The following is a 19,537-nucleotide window of genomic DNA, read 5'->3' on the forward strand; positions in this document are numbered from 1 at the left end:
AACTAATTAAATGTAACAATTAGGGGTGGCTAGATGGCTCAGTGGATGGAGCACTGGCCCTGGAGTCAGGAGTACCTGAGTTCAAATCTGTCTTCAGACACTTAATAATTATCAAGCTGTGTGGCCTTGGGCAAGCCACTTAACCCCATTGCCTTGCAAAAAACCTTAAAAATGTAAATATTGAAAAAACAAGGAAATAGAAGACCCCCTACATTGGAATGAATACTTATGGAGGGGTTGGAACCATTTGCAGAGTACCCAGGAATCCAGACATGCCCTAACCCCTTAAGATTACTAGAGAAACTTGATAGAAAGGTAAAATGTGACTTTTAGCAAAGGAGGCCAGGAAGCAAGTGTTAAATGTCATTAAATTTTATCTATCTATCTATCTATCTATCTATCTATCTATCTATCTATACATATACGTAGACATATATGTATATGTATATATGTTGGTTTTCTGTGGGAAAATAGACTTAAGTGACTTGCCCAATTCCCACAGCTGGTAGGGTTCAAGTGTTTGAGATGGGAACTTAGGTCCTGACTCCAGAATTCTATCCACTATGGCATCTAGCTCCCCCAATTTAATTTATATTTAGGCTATTTCAGCTATGAACCAACTTTCCTTTTTTGAAAGAATAAAGACTTCTTATCTTTAAAAGTTCTTTTCACATTTAAAGATTTACATTTTCCACCTGAAAACCATTTTGGCCTTACATACATATCAATGGAGATCAAAGTTATATCTCTATTTGAAGAGATCTGTTTATTTTTATTAATGTTTTCAACTCAAATAACTGAAAATTTTAAAAAATAAGAGAATATTCTATGAGACTAGTAGTTTTGCAAATTTCCCATCTCCATGATCCTCATCCTTTTCCTAGATTAGGAGTAGGAGCATTTGAGCATTTGGTCTTCAGGTAGTATAAAGTCTCATGAAATTATTTAGTCTGGCCTGCCACAAGAATCACAGGCAACACTGGAAATTCAAAAAAAATCTCCAATCTTTTTAGGAATAAATTAAATGAATGTTATTCAAATATAGAAGGCTAATTTTTAATTGTATATGTCCTGAAAATGATGGTATAAATCTTCAAATGGTCCTTGGCAAAAAAATGGTTCCCTACTCCAGTTCTAGAGAAAAACCATTCCATTTTTGGCTTTCCTGAAATGTTGCTCCATTTACATATTATATACATTTATATAAGTGTCTTAGCTTTTCACAAGTCTATGAATTCCTTATGGGTAATTTATGTTTCAATGATCAATATAGTGCCTTGGTTATGATTAAAATTTAAAGGTTTCGTGCAAATGAGAGGGGTGACACATACCAGCAATTCTTGCTAACTAATGAGGATAAGGTAAATTAATCAACTGAACTCAGGAGTTCAGATATTATAGTAAGGCTAATGTCAATAGTCTACACTAATTCTAGAAACAATATGATTAATTTCCAGAAGAGCCAGAAATCTGAACAAATAGAAGAGAACTGGACAAAATTAGAAGTAGTGCTAATGAGGTCAAGTCTATAAGTTATTGATGAACTTAAATAGCCTGAGTGAGATAGGAAGATGTAGTCTAAAAAAAGGGAAATTAAATTCATATATCATTTTATATTGAATGAAATTTTAAATGATTGTCGTAATTGTTTGTCTTAAATGACTCTATATTACTGATTGGTTATGTTTTAAAGAGAAATTAAGGAATAAGCCTTCAGTGAATAATAAACCTACAGAACTTTATTACCTCACTGATACCCTTCATCCCTGAAGTGAATAGCTCTGCTGTTGTTTCTATCTAGATTTCATTTATTTTTCCTGCTTTTAGATGAAAGGATATTCAAGGTAATTGTTTTGTCATAAAGCTTTGAAAGATTATGATAGGGAGCTACTTAAAGTTGAAGATCTCAAATATATGTTAATATTTATTAGAAGCCAGATGATGAAGAGTGAGGTTTTGATCAATCTGCTTGAAATGACCCAATAGAAAATCTACTTTACCTTTGCATTCACACCTCCAAGAGACCAGGGGAGCATATTGAAGAGTATGACCCTTTCTGGGGACAAGAGACTAATACCATTCATGTTCTTGTTTTATCATATATGTTAATATCCTTTGGAAAATGTTAAAAACTAATTTATTAAAAAGTGAAATAAATTAAATGTCTCCCATTATTCCAACAGATAAATATAAAACAGATACAATTAAATAGAAATATCTGATTAAGTATATCAAAAGACAGAGAGAGAGAGAGAGAGAGAGAGAGAGAGAGAGAGAGAGAGAGAGAGATTCATTTTGAGGTTAATTGAATCTTTAAAATAGTTGTATTTAGTGATTGAACTGTGACTTGGTGACTCACAATAACATTGAGTTAAATTGCTGTTGCTATTACTATAGTAATTGTTGGTATTGTTTTTTAAATGATTAAAAATGATAAACTATATTCCAAATGCTTCAGTAGATACTCTCATGAAATAGATTATAATGGTCTTTTAAAACAGATTATAATGGGATTGAACAAATCAGCGATGAAATAATATCACTGCATTTAAAATGAACTTTCATTAAATTATGAAATTGCAACTATATATTTTACATACTAAAATTGTGTATTCATATGATTAGGTAATATTTTATTTAGCATTTTTCATTTAGCATTTGCTTGCTACTGGAAACATTACCTCCTTAACTTAGATGATATATATATATATATATATATATATATATAAATATATGTACATATATATAATATATATATATATATTATCACTATTTGACTCTATGCATTATGTCTTAAGTGCATCTGCAATCTTCTAATGAATTTAGGAAGAAAATATGCAGTATCAGTACAGGTGCACAGGTAATTGAAACTCTGATACTTAATATGAATTATTGCATCTGCTGCAGTTCTGTTTTGACAGGTAACTATTATTTATGGGGAGATGATCTATGACTTTAGGTTCTCCTGACAGTCTTTGTGTATATTTCTTTTACCCAGGACAGTTGCAATTTAATAGTGCATTAAAAGACCATGTGCTATGTCATTTGTCATGTACTATGTTTGTACAATCTATGCTATTTCCTATTTGAGCCCTAATTAATCTAGAAAACAGCTCATTAACTTTTGAAAATCCACACTTTATTTTAAGTTTAATTTTTAAATCAGCCTTTACTGATAGACTAGCATTATATTTATCTCGGCCAATCCCTTGTTTCATCAATATAGAAATTCTGTTTTTAAAAATATGCAAAATAAACAAAACAAAATGTGCAAAAAAAAATCCCTCCTCTCCAAAACAAATGACTACGTTATTATAAGGTTGCATGGGATCCTGAGGCTTCTCTGAAATGGAACTGACCTTTAAGTTTTTAACAGATAATCATGATTCTTATTATTCAAGCAAGTTCCAGCTTCTGGTTGCTTCTAAATCATCATCAGCATAATCATTCATCATCAGTTATGTCAGAAAAGATTTACAGAAGATTTTAAGTTTTCCAATAAACTTTGGTTTCCAAAAAAATTTAACACATCTATTTATCTGTGTATGTATCTATGTGTGTATGTATCTACCTATCTAGACATCCATCCATTTATCTATTTGATCACCAAAATTAGAAATTATATTGCTTGATCATTTTACAGATGAAGCAAATGAGATAGAAAATGAAATGACCCCACCAGGGTCACACAATTAGTAATTATCTTATGCAATATGCAAATTCAGATCTTCTTGAATCAAGAGATCTTGACTCTATTATGAAAAGAGAAAAATCACTATAACCAATCATTACATTGAAAAAATCTAAAACATGTTTATTGTACAATCCATAATTATAAACTTCGATTTCCCTATAGCTATGGGTTTGGAATAGACTCTTAAAGTACTTCTTTATCTTTATAGCATCAACTATTTACTTTATTTTTCCTTTTAAAATATTTTTATTTAATTTTTAAATTTAGGAATGAAAAGATAATTATGCAGGAAATTACAACTCTTTCATGCGCAACTTGCTCTTCCTTTTATTTTTTATTGGTAAAAATATTTATTCGGTTTTCCAACTACATTCAATGGGAGATTTTACTGATCAGATTTTTTGGCAGATTTTGAGTATTAAATTTTTCTCCCTCCTTCCCCCTTCCCTCTTCCCTCTCCCTGACAGAAAACAATCTCATACAGGGCCCACGTTAGAATCATGATAAACATAGATCCATAATGATCCTGTTGTGAGAGTTGAATCAGATCCAAACAGAAGAAAGAAAACATTAAAGAGAAAAATTTACATAAAACACAACAACTTTAAAAAATTGAAGATAATAAATTTTGGTCATCATTTAACTCCACAGTTCCTACTCTGGTTATGGTTGATATTTTCTGTCACAAGTTTTTTTTAAAGTTGTCTTTGATGATTGTACTGTTGAAGTGGACATGTCCATCATCATTGATCCTCACCCCATGTTGTTGTTGATTTGTATGTATAATGTTCTTTTGCTCATTTCACTCAGCATCGATTCATGAAAGTCTTTCTAGGTTTTCTAAAATCTCATTCTCCTGATTTCTTCTGGAACTATACTGTTCCATCAATTGCATATACCAATTTGTTCAGTCATTCCCCAATTGATTTGTGTCCCCTCAATTTTTAAATTTTTGCCACTGCAAAAGAATAGCTGCGCTGAATGCTTTTGCACAAGAGTTTTAGCCTTTTTCATCATCTTTTCAGGTTACAGACCCAGTAGTGATATTTCTGGATCAAAGGGTAGTTATATTTTTATTACCCTTTGTGTACAATTCCAAATTGCTCTCCAGAAAAGACGGATCAGTTAGCAACTCCAGCAACAAAGCATTAGTGTCCCAGCTTTCCTACATCCCCTCCAATAGATTATTTTTCCTCTCTAGTAATATTGGCCAATCTGATAGGTGTGAGGTACTAACATAAATGTTTAAATTTGCCTTTCTCCAATCGATAATGATTTAGATCAATTTTTTCATTTGACTATAGATAGCTTTGATTTCTTCACCTGAGAATTTCTTTTCCATATCCTTTGATTATTTTGTCAATTAGAAAAGATTTGTTTGTTTTTTCATAAATTTGACTGAAATGGGGCAGAGCCAAGATGGTGGAAAGAGAAGGGCCTTTCTTAGGTGCTCTCTCAAAAATATTTCATAAATAATAAAATTATGACTCTAACCAAAATTTTGAGATATAGAACCCACAGAAAGATCCAGTGAGCCAATTCTCCAGTTCAAGGTAATCTGGAAAACAGTGGAAAAACTCCATTCCACAGGGTTACAGAGGTGGCCTGCCAAGTGAAGTAACTTCAGCCTCCTGGGAACATTCTCAGAGTGCCTGGGAGCTGCAGCTCTTGGCAGCAGAAGCAGTTTCCTGTCCTACATCCTGGGGAGCACTGGGCAAAACGTGGAGAATGAACTGGTAGCACTCTGACAGAGAGTTCCCAAAGCCTAGGCCCTCAGGGCAGTTGCAGTCATCAGCATGCCCAGATCCAGGGAAACAGAAACAAATACCAGCAAGCAGGAGACTCCTGGCAATTATGCCCTGAGTGCTCAGCCCATCGAAGGTAAGGGAGTAAGACACAATTCCAAGGTCTGTCCTCTGGCCCTGCATCAGGACTCTGGGGACCGGACTGCATTCAGGTCCTGGTCACAGTCTAGGCCCCCGCATAGAATAAGGACCCTCCCCTCAGGGCCATGGCAGAGGGGTGCTCTTGTGGTCATTCACAAACCAGGAGAGCAGTCAAAGCTTAACCACTTTGAAATCCCTTGGGGGGGGTGTCCCAATAATTCCAAAAGCTCAAGAAGCACCCCAAAACCATGCACAGGCTGGGGAAATGAGTAAACAGAGAGAAAAGTAAAACTGGACCATTGGCAAATACTTTGTCTATGATCCCAAGGGGGATAAAAATAGGCAATATGAAGATGAGGAAGTACAAGTGTCTACATCTAAAGACTCCAAGAAAAATGGAAGTTGGGCTCAGGCTATGATAGAGCTCAAAAAAGATTTTGAAAAATCAAGTAAGGGAGATAGAAGAAAAATGGGGGAAAGAAATGGAAGATATGCAGGAAAAAAAAATGAAGTCAGCAGCTTAGTCAAGGAGATCCAAAAAAAATGTTGAATAAAATGACATGTTAAAAACCAGCTTAAGTCAAATGGATAAAACAGTTCAAAAAGTTATTGAGAAAGATGCTTTAAAAAGCAAAATTGGACAGATGGAAAAGAAGATAAGAAAACTATGAGGAAAACAAATCCTTCAGATGGAGAATGGAGCTAAAGTAAGCTGATGACTTTATGAGAAATCAAGATACAATGCTTCAATACCAAAAGAATCAAAAATTAGAAGAAAATGTGAAACATCTCATTGAAAAACAACTCATCTGGAAAACAGATTCAGGAAAAAATAATTTAAAAACTATTGGTTTACCTGAAAGTCATGATCAGGAAAAGAACCTTGACCTCATTTTTGAAGAATTCCTACAGAAAATTTCCCTGACATCTTAGAAGCAGAGGGCAAAAACAGAAATTGAGAGAATCCACTGATTTCCCCCAGAAAGAGAAAAAAAAACAGTAACATTATAGCAAGTTCCAGAAGTCCCAAGTCAAAGAGAAAATATTACAAGCAGCCAGAAGGTCACAATTCAAAAATTGTGGAGCTGCAGTTAGGATCACATGGGATTTAGCAGCAACTATACTAAGGGCTCCTGGGGTGGGAATATAATATTCCAGAAGGCAAAAGAGCTTGGATGCAACTGAGAAAACTGAACATTCTCTTCCTGGGGAAAAGATGGATTTTTCAATGAAAAAGGGAAATTTTTAAATGTTCCTGTTGAAATAACCAGAGCTGAACAGAAAGTTTGACCTTCAAATACAGGACTCAGGAGGAGCATGGAGAGTGGAAGAGAAGGATAAATTATGAAGGACATAATAAAGATGGATTGTATGTGTTCTTGCATAGTAAAATGATACTGATAATGTTAATATGAGCCTCCTCATTAGGTAGAACAGGTAGAAGGAGCTTTTATAGATGAATCACAGAAGAGAGCTGAATTTGAAGATATATGATATTGTAAAAATGGTGTCAATGGCTATAAGGGAAATGTACTGTGAGTAAGAGAAAGGAGAGGTGGAATAGGCTAAGATGCTTCATATAAAAGACAGTTTTTTGCAATGAGCTTTTTCAAAGATATGGAAGGGGGAAGGCAAGGGAGAATGAATTCCCTCTTATCTACAATGGCTCAGATAAGAAATAGCATACACATGCAATCAAGTATAGACATATGGAGTAAGGAGGAGAGAAGGGGGACAGGGTGAGGGGAGGGGGTTGTGAATGATGGAGGAGAGGTTAGATCATGGGAAAGAATAGTCAGCTATAACATATTTTCTTTTTCTTTTTTGCAAGGTGCTGGGATTGGGTGGCCTGTCCAAGACCATGGGGCCAGCTGCTTGCTGGGTCCCTGGGGTGGTATGAGGACTTGGGTACCTCTTGGCCCCAGGGCTGGTGCTTTGTCTGCTGCACCACTTGGCTACCCTACATCACATTTTGGAAGAGAGAAGGGGTGAAGGGAGAGAGAAAATATAGTATATGGTAGTAGGGAGAAATGGATGGAGGGACTTACTGTCAGAGATGGCAACTGTGGAAAAGTATGGAGGTGGCTTCTTTGATGGACTTATGATGAAGAATTCGATCCACCTGAGATAGAGCTGATGGCATCAGAACAGAGACTGAAACACATATTTTTCTTTCTTTTATTTTCTTTTCTTTCTCATGAGATTCTATATTTTTTTTTGTGGAGGAGGGGGTATTATGTTTGCTGTTAAACAAGACCATTTTAGCAATGTATAAAGAAATGTGGAGTTTGAAAAGAGACCAAAGACTGTTACCTTTAGCATATGATTGCTTTCTCATTACATTCATCTTAGATCAATGTTTATCGTGGAAATAATGTAAATACTAGGATTGCCTTCTGTGTGTGTGGGTGGGAGCAAGACTGGGGGAAAGGTTATTGGATTCAAAATAAATAAATAAATAAATAAATAAATAAATAAGCAAACAAACAAAAAAATAATTTTATTCAGTTCTTCATATATTTTGAAATGAGTCCTTTCTCAGAGACATTAGTTGTAAAGATTGTTCCTCTGCTTACAACATTCCCTTTAATCTTGGTTTCGGTGGTTTTGTTTTACTTAAATTAAAATGGTTGTTTTTTTTTTTTATGTTCTCTATCTCTTCTTTGGTCACTAACTGCTCCCCTTTCCATATTTAAGGCAGATAAACTATTCTTTGTTCTTTGAAGATGTTTCTTATATTACCTTTTTTTTTTTTAGATTTTTGCAAGGCAAATGGGGTTAACTGGCTTGCCCAAGGCCACACAGGTAGGTAATTAATGAGTGTCTGAGGCCAGGTTTGAACTCATGTATGTATTACCTTTTAAAACTAAATTCTGCACCAATTTTGACCTCATCTTGGTATAGGGTGTGAGATATTGATTATCCCTACTTTCTGTTAGATAATAATCTTCCAGTTTTCCTATCAGTTTTTATCCACAAGTGAGTTATCGCAGAACCTGCAATTTATTTTTCACTTAATCTATTCTACTAATTAACCACTATTTCTTAACAAGTTCCTAAGTTTTGATTTCTTATAATATAACTTTAGATTGTGTATGGTTCGGTCAACTTCAAATTCATTTTTTTTTTCATTAATTCCCTGGATATTGATGTTTTTACTCACTGAAGAATTTTTTTAGGAAATTTGATTATTATGGTAATAAATATATAAGTAAAATTAGGTAGAATTGTAATTTTTATTATATTAGCTTGACCTACCCATTAACAAATTACATTTACCCAGTTATTTATGTATGTTGCAGAATCTACTATTCAAAAATTACATTTGGTACAAAGACCACAACACAAAAAAGAAAAAAAAATAAAAGATTTAGATAACTGGAAAGCAAAAAGCTATGTATTGCATTCTCAAGAGAAGGTGGTAGCCCTCTCATGGTACTAGTTGCATGGACTAGGGAGTAAAGTGACTACAAGAAGCAAGAGTTTATTTACATGATAAAGCAAACTCCTCCATAACTTCCTTATCCCATTGGTTGTGTTTCAGGAGGCACAATCTATTCACAGAAATCTTCATCAATAAAAACAAAAAACAAAGGTACATAGTGCTTTGAAAAACATGTTTTTGTAAACTGGCTACAGGCATTATTTTCAATAACAGGAAGGAAGCAACAGAGTTTTAATAAGAGGAAGGAAAAAACAAACATAGTTTTACATATTTACAGCAAGATAACTGGGAGCTTCAAGCTCAGCACAGGATGTTTGAAAAAACATGCTTTTGTAATAGTTTGAAAAAAACATGTTTTTACAGGTATTGTTTTACAGAAGAATACATTCCAATAGAATAATAATAGTAATTATTATTATTATTATTATTATTAGTGTCATTATTATTACTATTATTATTAACCCTTTTTGAGGAAGCTTCACTTCTAGGGAATTACCTCTCACAAGCCCTCTTTTTATTTATTACAAATTGAAGGCTCCACACACCAGTGCTTGATTTCCTATGAATGGTCATTAGGGTGATCTTCAGATTGGTACCCAATTCTGATTCTTCAGAACCATTAGCTTGATTATTCCTTTTCTTTCTATCATAATCAAGCAGAATCTTGGACTATTCTTATTATTAGTTTTATCATTTAAGGAAGTCATAAGGGGAATAAGATAATTTCATTAAAACTTTTGGCAACATTTTTTTCTTGAGGGACATCCCCAGCCTATATACACATCATTGCTTATATCTTATGGGTTCTGAATATGAATCAATGTATAGGAACCAATTCTCATTGTTATGCTGAATGTAAGTACTATTCCATTTGCTAACATATTATGCACAATCTAGCTGAGGTACTTGATCTTCCCTTGAATAAGTCCATTCACATTCATTTTCTTCATGTAACCTTCTTTTCCCTTCTTGGCAATGGACATACAGCAAACATGATATTTATCTACAGGGAAGGGACGTAATTAGTTGACAGCACACCTACAGAATTAAGAGGAAAGTTACAAATATCAAAGGAGCAGATCCCCCTGACCAGACCACGCATACACATAAATGAACTGTCCACTGGGAGAAGTCCCTTGGAGACATCCAATATCTTTATGAAACTTCAGAGTCTGTTCCAAAAAGTCCTCTCCAGTTCAGGTTGTGTGGGATAAAAATACACTTAAAAATATAGAAACTCCACCGAGCAAAAAAGGAGAGTTTATTTTCAGAGAAATTTGGAGGAAAAGGCATACTCCAAGAGTCACAAAGGTAGTGAAGTTCAAGGAACTGCCCTGAGGTGACAGTTAAGCAAGATTTTTGGCCTAGCATATTTTGCACCTCCCTAGTGCCCTCTCTTCCAACCTGATTGGTTAAGGTTTTCTGAGTAACAATCTTTATGTGAAAAATCTACCCAGCAACAAAGAGCAGAATAAAATGTTTTCATAGAATATTACCTCACCATCCAGATGATAAGGATATCAAAAGAAGATTTCTAATGACCTTCTCTTTAATGAACTAATGTCTTAGTATGCAAGGTCTTCTAAGTAACTCTACTATCTCTTTAGTTGAGTACTTATCAAACAAGAGAAGCCAGACTACTGTTCTCAAAGTCTATTATCAAATAGGGGGGTGTGTGTGTGTCTGTGTGTGTGTGTGTGTGTGTTTGTGTGTGTGTGTGTATTTACTCCACTATAGCAAAATAAAACTTCCATAATTCTATTTACTGCACTAGTGAATTCAATGAAAGTTTCCAGATTAATTAATCTGATTTTATAACCTATACTAGATGTTTATCTTAGTACAGTGTCTAGAAAGTGACTTATAGTCTTAAATTTTTGCTTCTAAAAATAATAACTAAAGCATCTTTAGCTCAAATGAAATTCTCTTCACAAAATAATTCTCAATATACCATGGTTTATTCTTCTCCTGATATATTAATTGACTCACATTCCATTCCTTAAAGCAGAAATTGAAATTGCTATTTCACAGAATCATAACTTGACATTACAAAAACTTTCTTTTTATTTATCTTACCTAAATATACCTTATAATATAAAAAATCCAGGAATCTTAATACTTTTCAGAGCATAGAGCCAAAAGCAGATGTCAAACCTACACACCAGCCTATTTGGCTATTAATTTCTAATTGACTAAAATTTTCTTCATCAGATTTGCTTGTAGTTCTTTACTATAAAGACCCAGGAGAAGAAAGGAGAAATCCTTTTAAGTATAAATGAATGCCATTTTCCAGGCAGAAGTCATGTGGTCAATGCCTTAAACAAAATTTTAGATCTATTCAGTGAGACATTATTAGAATGTGACATTTGTTAAATCAAGTCAGAAGGAGTCCAACTTCAGAACGCACTGAAAAAGTTGCCCATTCAGCTTTTCATCCAATATATCTGTCACTTTAGGCTCTAAATGTCCACTGGACTTCCTGGCTTCAAAAAAGCATTGAACTAATAGCACTACCTTTGCTGATCACATCTTGAATCAGACACAGAACAGAAAGCAATTAAAAGTACCATGATGCAAAATATTAATTTCATATAATTACACCTCCAACTGCATCCAGTTTAAGAGAACTAAATACCAATTATAATCTTGATGGGATCCCAAATAACAAGCACCCTCCCCAAAATACATATCTACTCTGAGCATCTCTCCTATCTCCCTGTTATCAGAATATACTGAAGAAGGTTGTCTTCTAAACCCAAGCAAAAAACAACCAATTCCCTTAGCATCTGGAGTATTCCATGACATACAAAAATCATCACAAGAATGTTCCAGTACTCAACTAAGTCTGTCTCTCTGATGACACTAATTTTGGGGGCTTCAGACCCATATCCTCTGGTATGAAAATCATTTCTGTTCTATTCCTTTATAAAGAATGTATTTCAGATACCTCTTGGCTAGAGACTCCTCCTTCTAGTCCATTGTATTATACAATAAACACCTTTTAACTAGGAGATTATCCATCATCTACTGAATTCTCACATAACAATTATAGATTGTCACAGAAAAATCTCAAATTATCACCATTATTTTTATTTTTTATCTTTAACATGTTATTCATATAAATAGCTAGCTAACTAGATATATAGTTTAAATATATATCAACCACAATAATATCAACATATATATATATATATATATATATATATATATATATATATGTACTGGACGAATTCCTATGCAGACAATTCTCTCTAATAAATCTGTTAAATTGTTAGCCATGTTTGAAATACAAATCTTTACTTTCAGAAAATGTTCAATATATTAGAACATATTAAATGACTTAAAATCTCCAACTAATATTTTCCTAACATATTTTCTATATTTCTATATTCTCATATATTTTCAACAGAGTCGGTTTTAGAATGATTATTTGCTCAAGATGACTCTCATTTTCTTATACATCAACATTATTTTCCTTAGTTAAAAAGAAAAGTAATTGAGGGCATGGATCATTTCTTTTCTCTTCTCTATTTACAGTAACTAAAAAGCTTTTTTACTCAAAACTATCACATAATAAATATTGAATGTAGTTCTTGCTTCTTACATATCTGTGTGTTTGTCTAGGCCACTGCTATGCTTGGAATCAATTATTTCCATCTCTTTTCATGGGGAAATCCTTCTCCTCTTTCAAAAATGAATTCAAGCAATTCTGGACAAGATGACAGAGAGAAGAGAGGCACTGTGCTAAGGTCTCCTTATTTCCCTTCAGAAATAATATGAAAAAAACTTCTTAACAGAAATCTTATAGACAAATCCCATAAAGAGAAGCTAGGAGAACATCATCTAATGAAAGGTCTGTCTCAGGGACTGTGGGTAAGCTGGGATGGAGAGCAGAGAGCCAGTGGGGACAGGGTAAGAATGAGAATAACCTAAGATCAACCTCAGTGGCTTAGACTATGGGAGTCAAGATCCAAGACCACAAAGTCTTTGGTCATAGGAGTGAAGGTCTGAGGAGCCCCAGTCAGACTGGAGGATGAATTCCAGCAAAGAAAATGGCAGATTGAAGCTGGACATTGATTCACCTGGCTCAGGGCCATGAGCTCCATAGTTTCAGGAAGGACCTCTTTCCAGATCAACACTGTAACAGCCCCCCCTCACCCCCCCCCCCACACACTCCCAGGCTCAGTTGTGAGTAACAGAATTCTCCCAGCTGAATAGGGAGATTAACTCCCTAGCCCCAGGGCACAGCCACATTATTCAAGGATAATTCAGGAAAATTATTCTCTAAAAAATAGAATGAGGGAGGGTAGATGGTTGGAATGGTTAGAGGAGTAGCCTTGGAGACAGGACCTTCTTTCAAATCTAGCCTCAGACACTTAATAATTGCCTAGCTTTGTGGAAGCCGCTTAACTCTATTCCCTTGCAAAAAAAAAAAAAAAACTAAAAAGAATGGAATCTGTGGACACTATTGACTTCATGAAATGACAAGAATCTGTTAAAAAAAAACCTCAAAAAATACAAAATGAAAAGAAAATGTAAAATGCCTCACTGGCAAGACCACTGACCTCCAGAATAGACCCAGAAGAGACAACCTAAGAATCATTTAAATTCCTCATAACATTGACAATGAAAAAAAAAGGCCTTGACTTAAAATTAAGGAATTTAGTGATGAAAAACTGCCCTAATATCTTGGGAACAGAAGGCAAAATAGTTATTGAAAGAATACATCAATCCCATACTGAAAGGGATCTCAAAATGAAAATACCAAGGAATATTCTGGCCAAATTCCAGAACTATCATATAAAAGAGAAAATCCTGCAAGCAGCCAGAAATAAACAATTTAGATAAAAGGAGTCACAGTAAGGATTACACAGTACCTGTCTGCATCAACATTAAGGTACCAAAGGGCATTCAATGAAATATTCCAAAGAAAAAGGGAGCTTGGAATGTAGCCAAGAGTTCACTGTCTGGAAACTTGAACCTTTTCTTGCAGGGGAAAAGATGAGCATTTAACAAAATAGGAGATTTCCAACACTTGTGGATGAAAAGACCAGAGTTAAATAAAAAAAAAAATTGGTCATCAAACAGGAGATTCAAGAGATACATAAAATGATTTTTTAAAAAGGTAAAGAAAAAAGAGCTATCAAATAAGATGGAATTGGCCATATTCCCCACCTGGGAGAAAGATTCTTGCAACTATCATGATCTGAAACTTTATTAGAGAGAATATACTTAGCCAGAAGTGATGGACACTCATGACTTTCCAGTGACTCTGAAAGAATGATTTAAAAACAATATCTCATTAAAAATTGAGAGATAGTGAAGAGACAGGAAGATGGAGCAGATTGAATGGGATGAATTACATTGCATAAAGAGGTACAAAGGACCTATTGCAATAAAGTGTAGAAGTGAGAAGGTAAGAACCACCTGAAACTTACTCTCATCAGATTAGGCCTAAAGTTAACATACACATACTCATTTAAATTGAGAAACTCATTTTACCTTTCCATTATTAAGAGGAAAAGGGGAAGGGGGAAGTAAAGGAGGAACCAACAGAAGGAAGGGAAGGAAGAAGGAGCAAAGGAAAAGGGGCAAAGGGGGGAGGGGATGGATACAAGGAGGAAAACACACTGAAGGTGGTGATATTCAGAAACAAAATACTGGAAAATATGGATAAAGTGTAAAAAAGGGGAAAATATAAACAGAGGTAAGATAGCATGGAAGACAATAAAGAGTTAATAATTATAACTTTGAATGTGAATGAGATGAACTTGACCATAAAATGTAAACAAATAGCAGAATGGATTCAAAATCAGAAGACTACAACACGCTACTTACAAGAAATTCATTTGAAGCAGAGAGATACATACAGATTATGTTAACAGCTGCCAGAATTTAGGCAAGTCAATCAGAATTTCAAAGTCTTTATGCTGGAAAACCACATCCTTGTTTACACCTTCACACAATGTAATTTTACACGTGGTCACTATTTCACTTGGGGACTTTCCACCCCAATCAAAGGGACTCTTTGCCCAGTGAGAAAGGGGAAACCACACATATGGGAGACAGAGCTAAGCAGAGAAATCATATGGCAGCAAATTCTTTGCAGGTACAGCTGTTGGTATGGGGGCAGAAGGGGGTTTTGTAAACACAATGTTAGAACACTGCAGGAGCTAAAATGGAAAATAACAAGCTCTTTGTTGCTGAGATGGAAAGTCAAGCTTTAGGGACAAAGTACCTGAGGGTCTCCCATAATAATTAAAGGTAAAAGGTTGGGGCAAAATAGGTTTTCCTTCAGTTGAAGTAAAAAAAGCAGGGGTATCCCAGACAAAGCACCTGTAAAAATTGATCTCATTTAAAGATACAAAGAAGAAAACTATATCCTCCTAAAAGGTACCGTAGAAAATGAAGCTATTTCAATACTAAATATGTATGTATCAAATGGTATAAGCATCCAAATTTTTAGAGGAGAAGTTGAATGAATTACAGGAAGACATAAAAAGCAAAACTTTACTGTAAGGAGACCTCAACCTGGCGCTCTCAGATTTAGATAAATCTAACCATAAAATAACAAGAAATAAGTTAAAGAGGCAAATAGAATGATAGAAAAACCAAAACATTATTGTCCTTTTGGGAAAGTTGAATGGGGATAGAAAGGAATATACATTTTTTCCTGCAGTATATGGCACTTACACAAAAATTGACAATCTACTATGGCATAAAACCCTAATAATCAAATGCAGAAATGAAGAAATACTGAATACATGCTTCTCAGATCCTAATGCAATAAAAATCACATGCAATAATAGGCCTTGAAGAGATAGACCTAAAACTAATTGGAAAATAAATAACCTCATTTTGAAGAATGAGTGCAGCAAACAATAAAATATAGAAAAATTAATCATTTCATCGGAGATAATGACAATGAGGAGACAACATACCAAAACTTATGGGATATAGTCAAGCCAGGTGTCAGGGGATATGCTATATCTTTAAATGCTTACATGAATAAATTGGAGAAAGAGGAAATTAGTGAACTAAACATGCAATAAAAAAGTTAGAGATAGAACAAATTAAAAAACTGCAATTCAATATCAAATTAAAATTCTAGAAATTAAATGAGAAATTAAATAAATCCAAAGCAGGAAAACTATTGAATTAATAAATGAAATCGAGTTGGTTTTTATTAAAAAACCCATGAAATTTATAAATCTCTTGCTAATGTGATTAAAAAAGTACCAATTACCAATATCATAAATTACATAGGTAAACTGACCATCATTGGGGAGGAAATTAAAGTAACAATGCTGAATTATTTTGCCCAATTATATGCCAATAAATTTGATAATCTAAGTGAAATGGATGAATAGTTACAAAAATATATTACCCAGGTTAAATTAAGAGGAAATGAAATTCTTAAGTAACTCTGTCTCAGAAAAAACAAAATCAGGAAGCCATTATTGAGCACCCTATGCAAAAAGCTCCAGTTCCAGATGGATACACAACATTATCAAGAACTTAAGGAACAATTGGTTCCAATTCTATATAAACTCTTTGGGAAAATAGGTGAGGACAGAACTCTGCATAACTCTTTCTCTGACACCAATATGGTGCTGAAACCTAAACCAGTAAGAGTCAAAACACAGAAAGAAAATTATAGACAAATGTCCCTAATAAATATAGATGAAAAACTCTTAAAGAAAATCTTTGTAAAGTGAATACAGCAAGTTATCACTAAAATAATACACTATGACTAAGCAGGATTTTTTTTCCCCAAGAATTCAGGGTTGGTTCAATAATAAGAAAACTCTTAATTTAATCAACTATATCAATGACAACCTATTGTACATCATATGATTATCTCAATAGATGCTGAAAAAGCCTTTGAAATAATTTAACACCCTTTCCTACTAAAAACACTAGAGAGCATAGAAATAAATGAATTGTTCCTTATAAAGATAAGCAGTATCTATCTAAAACCATCTACAAACATTACATTCAAAGGGGATAAACCAGAGACATTCCCAATGAGATCATGGGATAAACAAGGATGCCTATTATCACAACTACTTTTCAGTACTGTGTTAGAAATGTCAGCTTCAGGAATAAGAGAAGCAAAAGAAATTGAAGGAATTAGAATTGGGAAGGAAGTAACAAAACTCTCATACTTTGCAGATGACTTGATGCTATACCTAGAGAATCCTAAAAAAGTCATATAAGAACTACTAAAAATAATTTTCAACCTTAGCAAAGCCACAGGCTATAAAACAAACCTTCATAAATCCTCAGCATTTTGAGATAGTACTAACAAGTTACAATGTCAAAAGCTAGAAAGAGAAATCCCATTCAAAGTAACTTCAGACAACATAAAATACTTAGAAATCTTCCACCAAGCCAGAGTCAGAAACTCTATGAAAACAAATACGAAACACTTCTCTCTCAAATATAATCAGATTTTAAAAATTGGCCAAATATCAACTGTTCAAGGATAGGCTGAGGTAAGATAATTAAAAATGACAATTCTATGTAAATTAAAATATTTATTTAGTTCCCTAACAATCAAAATTCCAAAAGAGTACTTTAATGAAATAGAAAAAAAAATTTCAAGTAAATTCATATAAAAAATAAAAAGTCATGAATTTCAAGGGGATTTAATGAAAAAAAGTGCAAAAGTAAGTGGATTAGCCCTGTCAGATCTAAAATTAAATTATAAAGCATAAGTCAACAAAACTGTCTGGTATAGGCTAAAAAATAGGGTGGTGGGTGAATGGAATAGATGGTGTAATAGCAGGAAATGATTATAGTAATGTGCTGTTTGATAAACCTAAAAAGTCTAGCTTTTGGATAAAACTTATTTCTTTGATAAACAAAACTATTGAGAAAATTAGAATTTAGTGTGGCAGAAACTTGGATTAGACCAACACCTCACACCCTATACCAAGATAAGTTCAAAATGAATACAGGATTTAGACATAAAAGACAATATTACTAGCAAACTAGGAGATCCAGGAATAGTTTATCTGTTAGATCTATGGAAAGGAAAATAGTTTATGATCAAGGAAGAAAGGGAGAACATCATTAACACAAACTAGATAATGTTGATTACATTAAATTTAAAAACTTTTACAAACTAGATAATGTTTATTACGTTAAATTTAAAAGCTTTTACACAGATGAAACCATTATAACCAATATCTACAGAAATGTAGTAAACTGTGAAACAATGTTTACATTCAGTATTTCTGAAAAAGGACTCATTTCTAATATATATATATATATATATATATATATATATATATATATATATATATATATATATATTTTACTGAGTCAAATTTGTAACAAAACCAAGCTATTCCTCATTGACAAATGGTCAAAGGATATGTGGAGGAAATTTACAGATGAGGAAAACAAAGCAATCCATAAACTTATGAAAAATTTCTCTAAAAAATTACTTCTTAGAGAAATGCAAAATAAAGCATCTGAGTTCCATTATTTGTTGTTCTAATAATGGCTAAGAATGATCATTAAATCACTTTCAAAAATATATTATGAGATGACAGATTAAAGGTAGGAACTCTCATGATGTCTCCTATATTCTACTCAAAACAATTATAAAATAATGCACCCAATCAAATTCTGTAGCAGCAGAACCAACAAAAGATGGGCTTGAGATAATTTATTACCCCAAGACAACTTAGGATGTCTAAAATAAAATTCTTTAAGTTCTGGTGCAGTTTGCAGTTCCAGCTGTGACCTACCAAAGATATACACCTGCCCCCCACCTCCCACTCCTGAAATATTGAAATTTTCAGTACAAAAAAACTTGAAACTTATTACAATACCCTCACCAATCAAAAAGCAGATAAAACAAATGTAAAAAGTTCACTGAAAAAAATAAATTACTTAAAATTTTGAATTTCACTTGTTGAAGTTAATGACTTTATAATTATCATGAACCATTTAAACAATCAACAGAATGAAAAGAAAATAAAAGAAAATATGAAATATCTCACTGGGAAAAAGTCACTTGGAAAACAGATCAAAAAGAAATAATTTAGGAATTATTGGAAAACCAAGACAAAAAAAGTAAAACTAGATATTATTATTATATCCCAAAACTAGAAATAAAATGGAAAATCAAAAAATTCACTAATTATTTTCTGAAAGAGATTCCAGGGCTGTCCTATCAGGTAGGAAAAAGTGAAAATGTTGACTTGCTATAATGAAGGAATGTTGATATATAGATAGATAGATAGATAGATAGATAGATAGATAGATAGATAGATAGATAGATAAATACATAGAGATAGAGGTTAGATAGAGATAGAGATAGAGTTAGAGATAGAGATAGATATAGATATGGATATAGATATGGATATAGATGTAGCTATTTCTAGTGGAGAGCAGCTCAGTGACAATGCATCATGCATTGCACTTGTTATCAGGAAGATACATCTTTAATTCGAATCTGGCTTCATATATTTACTGTATGACCCTGGGTAAATCACT

At 33.4% G+C, this 19,537-nt stretch overlaps 1 pseudogene; it reads left to right on the forward strand.

Annotated features, from left to right (window-relative positions):
• The first annotated feature begins 5,490 nt into the window (after nucleotides 1-5,490).
• Nucleotides 5,491-19,537, forward strand: part of LOC141492182 (ubiquitin-associated domain-containing protein 2 pseudogene) — a 36,652-nt pseudogene continuing 22,605 nt past the window's right edge.

Source organism: Macrotis lagotis, chromosome 6 (genome assembly GCF_037893015.1).
Source record: "Macrotis lagotis isolate mMagLag1 chromosome 6, bilby.v1.9.chrom.fasta, whole genome shotgun sequence".
NCBI lineage: Eukaryota > Metazoa > Chordata > Mammalia > Peramelemorphia > Peramelidae > Macrotis > Macrotis lagotis.